The following is a 13,384-nucleotide window of genomic DNA, read 5'->3' as shown; positions in this document are numbered from 1 at the left end:
CTGTCCCTCTATTTAAGCTCCCCAAACAAACACACCTTTGCAAAGTATTGTCCTGCTAGTTAAGTTCATACCAAGCCTTGTATCTTTTCTGTCTGCCTCTCATATTTCTGACCCTTTGTTATTTCTTCCAAGTTTTTGCTTTGTCTTTCCTTCACTAATTTGTTTGCTGATTGCCTGACCCTCGCTTGTTTTCTGACTCCGATTCCTGTCTGTCGTCTTGGCTTTGTTGACAGTCTGCACTCTGCGCATACATCTATAAGTGCCTGCAGTCTAACAGGATACTTCACCTACATGGATGTAGCAGAGGATACAAAACAGACTGCTCTGAATGTGCAAGGGCGTTTGCTGGGAGAACATCAACAGATGCTCATCGATCTCAACACTAGGATGACACAGCTCGCAACTGTGATGTTGCAGGCCCTCCTGGCACGCCCTGAGTCTCTTCCTAGCCCAGCACTGCAACTCCCCACTCTGGAGAAGTTCGCTGGAGACGCCATCGCATGTAAAGGTTTCCTACTTCAATGTTCTATGTATTTTGCCACCATGCCAAACTTATCTGATGAGCATAAAATCACTAAATTTCTATATTTTCTCACTGGCAAAGCGCTCTGCTGGGCAACTGCTATTTGGAACAAGGGTGGCAAGCCTACTACTTCCTATGAGCACTTCCTCTCCCTATTCAAAAGAGTTTTTGACCATGAACCAGAGGGGATTGAGGTCAGTGAGAGTCTACTCACCAGCTCTCAAGGTTCTTGAAGTGTTGCTGAATATGTCCTGGACTTCAGGACATTAGCGGCTACCAGTGGATGGAATGACCCAGCTCTCAAGGCAGTTTTTCGCCAAGGTCTGCACCCTGAAGTCATCAGTGAACTGGCCTGCAGAGATGAGAACCTCACCCTGGACTCCCTCATTGACCTAGCTATCCATCTAGACCAACTGCTAAAGCGCCGACCCTCTCTCCACAAAAGCACTAGGTCTGTGCAGCCTTCTAAGGACAGCTCACCTATGGAGGTGTCACACACTAGGCTAACCCATGCTGAGCGTGCGAGATGACGTAAGGAGGGCTTATGCTTTTATTGCGGGATCGCTGAGCATAACATCTGGCACTGTCCAGTCCATCCAGTCCAGGAATCTCTAGCAGAGACACCAGCAAAATCTAGATTACCGGTGAGAGAACTTAACTCTAAATCCTTTAAGATTCCAGTAGTGCTAAGGGTAGTGTCCTATACCTATGTCCTTTCTGCTTTTATTGACTCAGGGGCAGAGGAGAACTTTATTAGCAGCACCATCGTACAGAAGCTCAACCTGCCTACCACCCCTCTGCACAGCGTACTCAGCATTAAGGCTATCGAATGGAGGACCCACAGGCGATGGACTCGTCACCACACGCATCCAACCAGGCCAGATTCAAGTGGGAGCGTAACACAAGGAGTTAATTTCCCTGTATGTGGCCACTACCGTTGACCACAACATTGTTCTTGGATATCCCTGGCTACAGCTGCATGATCCTCTGATCTCTTGGCAAAATAAAGAAATTCTTCAGTGGTCACCCGCGTGCTTCCAGAGCTGTCTTTCTTGTCCTCAAATCCAAGTGTCATCCACCTCAGTAGAAAGTCCTCAACCAGACTCCCTGGACAATGTTCCTGAGTGTTATCGGGATCTATCGGAAGTTTTCAGTAAGGGCTACCTCCACACCGGCCATATGACTGCGCAATTGACCTACTGCCGGGTATGTCACCACCATGTGGTCGTATTTATCCTCTATCCCAGAAGGAACATGTTGCCATTGAGGAGTATATTCAGGAGGCCCTCAAACAGGGATATATCCGCCCGTCCAAGTCTCCTGCATCGGCTGGTTTCTTTTTTGTGGCGAAACGAGGATGTGGACTAAGGCCTTGCATCGATTACAGAGGTTTAAACCAGGTCATGGTAAAATACCCTGATCCACTTCCCCTGGTCCCGGCGGCTCTGGAGCAACTAAGATCCGCAAGGATATTTTCTAAGCTGGACCTCGGAAGTGCATACAATCTGATCAGGATTAGGAAAGGCAATGAGTGGAAGATAACCTTCAGCACGAACATGGGACACTGAGTACTGGGCCTTATGGCCTTTCTTTGGCTCCCAGCGTGTTCCAGTGCCTGATCAATGACGTGCTACGGGACATGCTGGGCAAATAAGCCATTGCCTACATTGATGATATCCTGATATACTCCCCCTGATATCAAAAGTCACCAGGAACACGTCAGAGCAATTCTCAAGTGTCTACTGGAAAACAATCTCTATATAAAAGCTGAAAAGTAGTACAGTGGGGCAAAAAAGTATTTAGTCAGCCACCAATTGTGCAAGTTCTCCCACTTAAAAAGATGAGAGAGGCCTGTAATTTTCATCATAGGTACACTTCAACTATGAGAGACAGAATGGGGGGGAAAATCCAGGAAATCACATTGTAGGATTTTTAATGAATTAATTGGTAAATTCCTCGGTAAAATAAGTATTTGGTCACCTACAAACAAGCAAGATTTCTGGCTCTCACAGACCTGTAACCTCTTCTTTAAGAGGCTCCTCTGTCCTCCACTCATTACCTATATTAATGACACCTGTTTGAACTCGTTATCAGTATAAAAGACACCTGTCCACAACCTCAAACAGTCACACTCCAAACTCCACTATGGTCAAGACCAAAGAGCTGTCAAAGGACACCAGAAACAAAATTGTAGACCTGCACCAGGCTGGGAAGACTGAATCTGCAATAGGTAAGCAGCTTGGTGTGAAGAAATAAACTGTGGGAGCAATTATTAGAAAATGGAAGGCATACAAGTCCACTGATAATCTCCCTCGATCTGGGGCTCCATGCAAGATCTCACCCCATGGGGTCAAAATGATCACAAGAACGGTGAGCAAAAATCCCAGAACCACACAGGGGGACCTAGTGAATGACCTGCAGAGAGCTGGGACCAAAGTAACAAAGGCTACCATCAGTAACACACTACGCCACCAGGGACTCAAATCCTGCAGTGCCAGACGTGTCCCCCTGCTTAAAGGCCAATTTATGCTGACAACCCAGTCCTTGCAGACGGTGTCGCAGACAGTGTCTGCGTAGCCCCCCCACCTTCGCAGACACTCTGCGCGCACCTCCCAAAAATTGTGACCACCGCAGAAGCAGTGTCAGTGTCGCAGACAAGAGGGCTCTGATTGGTCCACTCTACATTCGCTGTACACGCACTTACGCTTCCCTACTTTCCTGGTTTGGTTTGTTTTCACTACCACCATTTTTAAAAACACGAGCGAAGATGGAGCAGCACGAAGAGCGGTTGATCGAGGAAGTGAGGAAGTACGTACATCTATACGACTCCAGTTCTAGTCGTTATAAGTAACCGGAGGATAAACACTCCACTAACCACACCCACCAACTACTCCTAGTGATTTCGCAACTTCGCACCCCCTTGTGTTGTGGCGGTGAATAACATCGCGCACGCCTATTACTCCCCGCTCAACAATAAATTACAACTGTCTGCGAAAAGCTATCTGCGAAAGCCTTGTCGCAAGAGCATGCAGAGGCCTTACGCCAATACATGTCCAGGCCCGTCTGAAGTTTGCTAGAGAGCATTTGGATGATCCAGAAGAGGATTGGGAGAATGTCATATGGTCAGATGAAACCAAAATAGAACTTTTTGGTAAAAACTCAACTTGTCGTGTTTGGAGGAGAAAGAATGCTGAGTTGTATCCAAAGAACACCATACCTACTGTGACGCATGGGGGTGGAAACATCATGCTTTGGGGCTGTTTTTCTGCAAAGGGACCGGGACGACTGATCCGTGTAAAGGAAAGAATGAATGGGGCCATGTATCATGAGATTTTGAGTGAAAACCTCCTTCCATCAGCAAGGGCATTGAAGATGAAACATGGCTGGGTCTTTCAGCATGACAATGATCCCAAACACACCGCCTGGGCAACGAAGGAGTGGCTTCATAAGAAGCATTTCAAGGTCCTGGAGTGGCCTAGCCAGTCTCCAGATCTCAACCCCATACAAAATCTTTGGAGGGAGTTGAAAGTCCGTGTTGCCCAGCGACAGCCCCAAAACATCACTGCTCTAGAGGAGATCTGCATGGAGGAATGGGCCAAAATACCAGCAACAGTGTGTGTGAAAACCTTGTGAGGACTTACAGAAAATGTTTGACCTCTGTCATTGCCAACAAAGGGTATATAACAAAGTATTGAGATGAACTTTTGTTATTGACCAAATACTTATTTTCCACCATAACTTGCAAATAAATTCTTTAAAAATCAGACAATGTGATTTTCTGGATTTTTTTTTCTCATTTTGTCTCTCCCTGGCGACTTGTCCAGGGTGTACCCCGCCTTTCGCCCGTAGTCAGCTGGGATAGGCTCCAGCTTGCCTGCGACCCTGTAGAAGGATAAAGCGGCTAGAGATAATGAGATGAGATGAGATTTTGTCTCTCATAGTTGAGGTATACCTATGATGAAAATTACAGTCCTCTCACATCTTTTTAAGTGGGAGAACTTGCACAATTGGTGACTGACTAAATACTTTTTTGCCCCACTGTATAATGAAGAGCAGGAACAGTTGTGGATGCTCACAAGTTCACATTTGTCAAGATTCAAACACAAACTAGAAGCTTGAGAGAATAATTTCATTTTTGTAAGGCAAACAGGATTGGTTCTTTGTTCTTTAGAAAAAAGAACTGTGTCATCAGCTAACTGACAAATAATTGTTCACCATTTATGTTTACACCCTCAATATTAGAGTTTTTTATGAGAAAGCCAATAATTCAGCAACTGCAATAAGCAAAACACAACCCCAATTCCAAAAAAAGTTGGGACACTGTGTAAAATGTAATTAAGAACAGAATGTGATGATTTGCAAATCATGGAAACCTTATATTTAATTCAAAATAGTACAAAGACAACATATCAACTGTTAAAAGCAAGAAATTATATTGTTTATTGAAAAATATATACTCATTTTGAATTTGATGCCAGCAACATGTTTCAAAAAAGTTGGAACGGGGCATGTTTACCACTGTGTTGCATCACCTCTACTTTTAACAACACTCTGTAAACTGAGGAATTGAGGAGACCAGTTGCTGGAGTTCATCCCATCTCATCTCATTATCTCTAGCCGCTTTATCCTGTTCTACAGGGTTGCAGGCAAGCTGGAGCCTATCCCAGCTCACTACGGGCAAAAGGCGGGGTACACCCTGGACAAGTCGCCAGGTCATCACAGGGCTGACACATAGACACAGACAACCATTCACACTCACGGTCAATTTAGAGTCACCAGTTAACCTAACCTGCATGTCTTTGGACTGTGGGGGAAACCGGAGCACCCGGAGGAAACCCACGCGGACATGGGGAGAACATACAAACTCCACACAGAAAGGCCCTCTACGGCCACGGGGCTCGAACCCGGATCTTCTTGCTGTGAGGCGACAGTGCTAATCACTATGCCACCGTACCGCCCGTTGCCGGAGTTCTGAAAGTGAAATATCATCCTATTCTTGCTTGATATACAGTTTCAGTTGCACAACATTTTGGGGTCTCCTTTATCATATTTTACGCTTCAAAATGCACCAAGTGTTTTCAATGGGTGACAGGTTTGGATTGCAGGCAGGCCAGTTTAGCACCCAGACTCTCTTACTACAAAGACATACAGTTGTAATACATGTAGAATGCTAAAATAAGCAAGGCCTTCTCTGAAAAAGATGACGTATGGATGGCAGCATGTTGCTCCAAAACCTGTATATATCATGCATTAATGGTGCCTTCCCAGCTGTGCAAGCTAGCTATGTCATGTGCATTAATGCACCCCCATCCCATTACAGATGCTGGTTTTTAAACTGTGTGCTGATGATAAGCCAGATGGTCCCTCTCCTCTTTAGCCCAGAGGATGTGTTCTCCAACATTTCCAAAAATAATTTCAAATTTTAATTCATCAGACCACAGGACAGTTTTTCACTTCACCTCAATCCATTGTAAATGAACTTGGGCTCAGAGAAGGTGCCAGTGTTTCTGGATATTGTTTATATGTTTTTAACTTGCATTTGTGGATGCAGTGACAAACTCTGTTCACAGACTATGGTTTTTGAAAGTGTTCTTGAGCCCATGTGGCGATTTCCCTTATGGAATCATGTCTGCTTTTAATGCAGTGTCATCTGAGAGCCTGCAGATCATAGGCAACCAATATTGGTTTTCGGCCTTGTCTCTTGCATACAGAGATTAAAAGACTCAGAGAATCCAGAGAAATGATATTATATACTGTAGATGATGTGATCCCCAAATTCTTTGCAATTTTACATTGAAGAACATTACTGTTAAAATGTTGCACTATTTGTCCACACAGTCCTTCACAGAGTGAACCCCTCCCTATCTTTACTTCTGAGAGACTCAGCCTCTCTGGGATGCTCTTTTTATACCCAATCATTTTATTGAACTGTTGCCAATTAAAATAATTAGTATTAAACATTCCACAACTCTTCCAGTCTTTTGTTGCCTCTGTCTTTTTTTAAGCATGTTACTAGTACTAAATTAAAAATAAGCATATACAAGTAGTCGTCGACTTATGACCTATGCGACTTACGACCGATCGACTTTACGGCCGTCTGGTTATGACTGGCAAGTGTTTCCCAGCTGAGCTAGCTGAGCGTATGACAGTTTCTGCCCCAGCTCCCGGCAGCACCTCTCACCGCATACAACAGTTTCCGCCCCAGCTCCAGGCACATGCGCAGTCTCTCTCGCGCTCCCTCGTGCACTCCGTCATACAGTTTCTGCCCCAGCTCCAGGCACATGCGCAGTCTCTCTCGCGCTCCCTCGCGCACTCCGTCATACAGTTTCTGCCCCAGCTCCAGGCACATGCGCAGTCTCTCTCGCGCTCCCTCGCGCACTCCGTCATACAGTTTCCGCCCCAGCTCCTGGTTTATGAAATGAGCAAATGCTCCCGCCAGCCCGAGCGCTGCAACAGCTGATGATGACGTAGACGACCCACGGCCAAGCACCAGTGATGTCAGCGGTCACTAAATTTTGTATTTTGCTATGTTTTACATTTGTATTTTGGTATGTTTCAAACTAAAATGTTTTCTATTTTTCACACCTGTATTTCATATTTTTTGTTTTGCACATATTAAACGAATTGTACTGTACGCAGTGTAGTATGCAGTGTTTGACTTAAACCAAATAATGAGCCAAGGTAATGAAATAAGAAAATGTTGATAAAATAAGACTTTAAGATGATTACAATATCATTACACATCACAATATACTTACGTTCATTTAACATAGGCCGACTTACGACCAGATCGGTTTACGACCGGTCAGTTGTAACCAAACGCAGTCGTAAGTCGACGACTACCTGTATATAATTTTTTTTAAAAATAAGGTTTCTCACTTTCAACATTCTGTGTTGTCTTGATATTATTTTCAATGAAATGTAGGGTTTCCATGTTTTGCAAAAATCATAGCATTCTATGTTTATTTATATTTTGCATAGGGTGACCAGATGTCCCCGTTTTCCAGGGACAGTCCCCACTTTTGATGGCCTGTCCCTGGAAATGTCCCCATTTTTAACCATGACCAACAGACCCACCCCCCCAGAAAAAAAAACAAAAACAAAAAAAACCCACACACAGACTGAAACATCTACCAGATTTCAGCAGGCGCCTTGCATATTGTTTTGTGGATCACTTTAAGATGGGCTCAGGCCGATAGCAGAGATGTTCTAAAACAGTGTTTCTCAACCACTGGGCCACGGCCCATAAGTGGACCATGAATTTTTTTTTCAAGTTGAAGCTAACTTTTACTCATAGTAGGGTACAATTGCTGGGTTGCATCTGATGTTACATCTGCCTCATTAAGCTACAGTCACACTACAGCTCGTGCTGCTTTGCGATGGGTTATCAATGAAAATGAGGCATTTTGGCGGCAATGCATGGCGATATACACGTGAGCTAAAAGTTGTGGTCACACTGCAGGTGAACACTTAACTGTCACACCTTCACGCACTTGAGTCTGACACAGCTTGAGTGGCCGCGCTCACTCACGGAGCGCATTGTGCATGCACTTGGGACCTGGCTGTTATGGGAAACACCTGACACTGATTTGAGCGCAATCAGCATGTGCAGATACGGATGCTGTTTTCATGGAGGCTTTGCGAAGTATCATCATTATCACATTTGTTTCTAGCCATGTTTACAATGCTGTTTAAGTAATCTGCTTTATGATTCTCCTTTCTGTTTTGCTTTCGTTTTTGTAAATATCACAGCTGCTAATAAGCACTCTTCCTGCTCTTAGATCTGTCTACTGCCATCTGTCTTGTAGTGTCCTGATCCCCAGATCTTTGACCTAGCCATATATAAAAAGTTGTACTCCTCCATGCTCTTCCAGGTTTTCATCTGTCTGTCCATGTAGAACGATGTCTGTAGCACCAGATAGTTTGAGACGTCTGAGAACTCAACGGATGGATAATTTTCCAACTCATAGGAAAAATCCTTCTTTGTTAATGTGTAAGGATCTATCCCATTGAGTGGTTTCTATATCCACTTCTTTTGAGTGTACTTCTTGGTTTTAATAACTTGCTTGTTTGCTGTACACAAACATGGCAATAAGTTCTTGTGTTAAAAGACCAGACTCCACTTTTGGATCATTAATCCCTTTTGAGTGAGAATACCCTGCATGTATGGTTTTATATTGGCTTTGGCATATCCATACAGTTTTAAATACAATACTTACAATTAAAAATATTTGTTTTTATTGCATTTATTTAATTCCTGGGTTGCCATCTGTAACAGGGAGTGATGTTGCATCCCATTAATACACTTTACAATAGATTATTAGATTCTAATAGAATAGATGAGCCAAAATAAATGGTGATCTTTTTTCATGGGCCCCGACTTGTTGCAAGTATGAATAGGTGGGCCTTAAAGTAGAAAAAGTTAAGAACCCCTGTTCTAGAACACCTCTGGTGATAGCCTTTCCAGTATTTTGATTGGTGGAGCTGAGGAATAACTTTTTAGTGGAGCGCTAGAATCTTTGCCTAAAGTCATTCATTCAGCTTTGACAGATTGCTTCATCCACTCCTGGACAGGTGGACTATAGTCTTTTTTTGTAGACCTAAGTGACATTGTTTGTCATCTATGTTATTTAGCCTTTAAATGTGTAAACTACATTTTGCGATGTTGTATATGACATAACATTGCTTGTCACACTGTACTGAGAGGTAGCAGTTGACCTAACAAACCGTAGCCTACTGCAGCCAATGCTAGCAGGAGAAAGCTCAGTGCAGTGCCAGTCAGTCAGCTGAAGTTGTTGCTAGATGTAGTGTTACTGTAACAGAAATCCAGATGAGGTAAAATTGTAACAGTTCAATAGCATAAGCTAACTTGCATACAAATTGGTGTGTTATCCCACAGAGTAGCTGGCTATGTAAAGCTGTAGGCTTATGGTAATGTTCCCAAAGTGTCAGTAATTTGTGTAGTGGACTACACATTTTGATTAAGGCTAGTCATTTAGGCTAGGTCATCAATTCAGTTATGGCTACAATTTAGGCTATGGGAGATCAGGAATCATTTGTATCCTCAATGGATTTAAAAAGGATACCAGGGAGGTTATAAGGCTTGGATAATTGTAATCTTACATTTTTTAGAATATAGATACAACCCCGATTCCAAAAAAGTTGGGACAAAGAACACATTGTAAATAAAAACGGAATGCAATGATGTGGAAGTTTCAAAATTCCATATTTTATTCAGAATAGAACATAGATGACATATCAAATGTTTAAACTGAGAAAATGTATCACTTCAAGAGAAAAATTAGGTGATTTTAAATTTCATGACAACAACACATCTCAAAAAAGTTGGGACAAGGCCATGTTTACCACTGTGAGACATCCCCTTTTCTCTTTACAACAGTCTGTAAACGTTTGGGGACTGAGGAGACAAGTTGCTCAAGTTTAGGGATAGGAATGTTAACCCATTCTTGTCTAATGTAGGATTCTAGTTGCTCAACTGTCTTAGGTCTTTTTTGTCGTATCTTCCGTTTTATGATGCGCCAAATGTTTTCTATGGGTGAAAAATCTGGACTGCAGGCTGGCCAGTTCAGTACCCGGACCCTTCTTCTACACAGCAATGATGCTGTAATTGATGCAGTATGTGGTTTGGCATTGTCATGTTGGAAAATGCAAGGTCTTCCCTGAAAGAGACGTCATCTGGATGGGAGCATATGTTGATCTAGAACCTGGATATACCTTTCAGCATTGATGGTGTCTTTCCAGATGTGTAAGCTGCCTATGCCACACGCACCAATGCAACCCCATACCATCAGAGATGCAGGCTTCTGAACTGAGCGCTGATAACAACTTGGGTCATCCTTCTCCTCTTTAGTCTGAATGACACGGCGTCCCTGATTTCCATAAAGAATTTCAAATTTTGATTCGTCTGACCACAGAACAGTTTTCCACTTTGCCACAGTCCATTTTAAATGAGCCTTGGCCCAGAGAAGACGTCTGCGCTTCTGGATCATGTTTAGATACGGCTTCTTCTTTGAACTATAGAGTTTTAGCTGGCAACGGCGGATGGCACAGTGAATTGTGTTCACGGATAATGTTCTCTGGAAATATTCCTGAGCCCATTTTGTGATTTCCAATACAGAAGCATGCCTGTATGTGATGCAGTGTCGTCTAAGGGCCCGATGATCACGGGCACCCAGTATGGTTTTCCGGCCTTGACCCTTACGCACAGAGATTCTTCCAGATTCTCTGAATCTTTTGATGATATTATGCACTGTAGATGATGATATGTTCAAACTCTTTGCAATTTTACACTGTCAAACTCCTTTCTGATATTGCTCCACTATTTGTCGGCGCAGAATTACGGGGATTGGTGATCCTCTTCCCATCTTTACTTCTGAGAGCCGCTGCCACTCCAAGATGCTCTTTTTATACCCAGTCATGTTAATGACCTATTGCCAATTGACCTAATGAGTTGCAATTTGGTCCTCCAGCTGTTCCTTTTTTGTACCTTTAACTTTTCCAGCCTCTTATTGCCCCTGTCCCAACTTTTTTGAGATGCGTTGCTATCATGAAATTTCAAATGAGCCAATATTTGGCATGAAATTTCAAAATGTCTCACTTTCGACATTTGATATGTTGTCTATGTTCTATTGTGAATACAATATCAGTTTTTGAGATTTGTAAATTATTGCATTCCGTTTTTATTTACAATTTGTACTTTGTCCCTACTTTTTTGGAATCGGGATTGTAAATTCCATCAGTGGGAAATATATTCAGATGGTGTAGGTTATATTTGGTGTTGTCCATGGTACCGTTTTGACAGTAGTTTTTCCTGCCAATAGGTTAAAATTCTACTTATTGTGATGTAACCGCTACAACTCATCTCATCTCATCTCATTATCTCTAGCCGCTTTATCCTTCTACAGGGTCGCAGGCAAGCTGGAGCCTATCCCAGCTGACTATGGGCGAAAGGCGGGGTACACCCTGGACAAGTTGCCAGGTCATCACAGGGCTGACACATAGACACAGACAACCATTCACACTCACATTCACACCTACGGTCAATTTAGAGTCACCAGTTAACCTAACCTGCATGTCTTTGGATTGTGGGGGAAACCGGAGCACCCGGAGGAAACCCACGCGGACACGGGGAGAACATGCAAACTCCGCTACAACTCAATTCGCCATAACGTTAGAAATGTTTGTCAGTGATGGCTATGATCTCTGGCATTACCTCCTCGAATGTTCATTAAGTTCTTACCCGAAAGCTGTGTAATCCATGAAATGTATCCCTTGCCTATTCAAAAAAAAAATCACTGTGCCTGAAAAGTTAATATTCTAAACAATGTTTTGAGAAGTTTGCATAAACAAAATTCAGGCAAGCAATAAGAATAAGTATTTTATTTAATAGTGTACTATTTATTGTTAAAGACTGGACAGGGAGAAGAAGAATAAGGTGAAGGGACAAAAGAGAAAGAAGATAAGTGGCATATATGGTAATCCATGAAATGTATCCCTGGCCTATTCAAAAAAATATCACTGTGCCTGAAAAGTTAATATTCTAAACAATGTTTTGAGAAGTTTGCATAAACAAAATTCAGGCAAGCAATAAGAATAAGTATTTTATTTAATAGTGTACTATTTATTGTTAAAGACTGGACAGGGAGGAGAAGAATAAGGTGAAGGGACAAAAGAGAAAGAAGATAAGTGGCATATATGGTAATTAATTTCATATATTTACTTTCATGGGGGGGTGGCATGGTGGTGTAGTGGTTAGCACTGTCGCCTCACAGCAAGAAGGTCCGGGTTCGAGCCCCATGGCCGGCGAGGGCCTTTCTGTGCGGGGTTTGCATGTTCTCCCCGTGTCCGCGTGGGTTTCCTTCGGGCGCTTTGGTTTCCCCCACAGTCCAAAGACATGCAGGTTAGGTTAACTGGTGACTCTAAATTGACCGTAGGTGTGAGTGTGAATGGTTGTCTGTGTCTATGTGTCAGCCCTGTGATGACCTGGCGACTTGTCCAGGGTGTACCCCGCCTTTCGCCCATAGTCAGCTGGGATAGGCTCCAGCTTGCCTGCGACCCTGTAGAACAGGATAAAGCGGCTACAGATAATGAGATGAGACTTTCATGGGTCTAAAACATCAGTTTCAGCTAGCCTACAGTTTAAGAGTCTATAAATCTAAACCATGTACCCATACCAGACATTTTCACATTGTCTTTAATTAATGTTAATCTAAAGCAGTTGCAGAATCGGCCTACAGCGCACTCAGTGAGAAAAATCCCACTTTTTATGCAATGCATGATCAAAATACATGAAAACCAGAAATGTCCTGCCTTTTTATTACAAAGATGAAAACATTAGATGTTTTAATGATATTTTCACTGCCAAACAGAAAATGTCCCTGGTTTTCTTCTCAGAAATCTGGTCACCTCAACTTTTTTTTTTTCGAAATGAGGTTACATCTTCATCTAAGTTATACCTCTTCCTACGTTGAATCTAGAGCATGTTCCTTCTGGGAGGGCAACACAGCTGATAATGTCTGTATGTAACATATAATATTCATATCTACAAAACTACTGCCAAATCCAAAGTGTTTAAGTGTGTCAAAAATAAAAGCAAGTTCAATTAAGTCGAACGGAAGGAGACACTATCCAAGTATTTTATAACTGCTCCCTGACTGAGACCTTCACGTGACGGTAAACAGTCGCAAAACAAACGCACCGAATAATACAAAAAGTACTGTATGGGAGATGAAGTTATCCAATCAGATCACAACCCTACGTCAGTAGGCTGTGACTGGATCAGCTGATCCATACAGCGCACTGATACGAGGTTTATGTGAAAACGTGCTGTTAATATTACAT

Source organism: Neoarius graeffei, chromosome 4, assembly GCF_027579695.1.
Source record: "Neoarius graeffei isolate fNeoGra1 chromosome 4, fNeoGra1.pri, whole genome shotgun sequence".
Taxonomy (NCBI): Eukaryota; Metazoa; Chordata; class Actinopteri; order Siluriformes; family Ariidae; genus Neoarius; species Neoarius graeffei.
Note: the sequence above shows the minus strand (reverse complement) of the source record.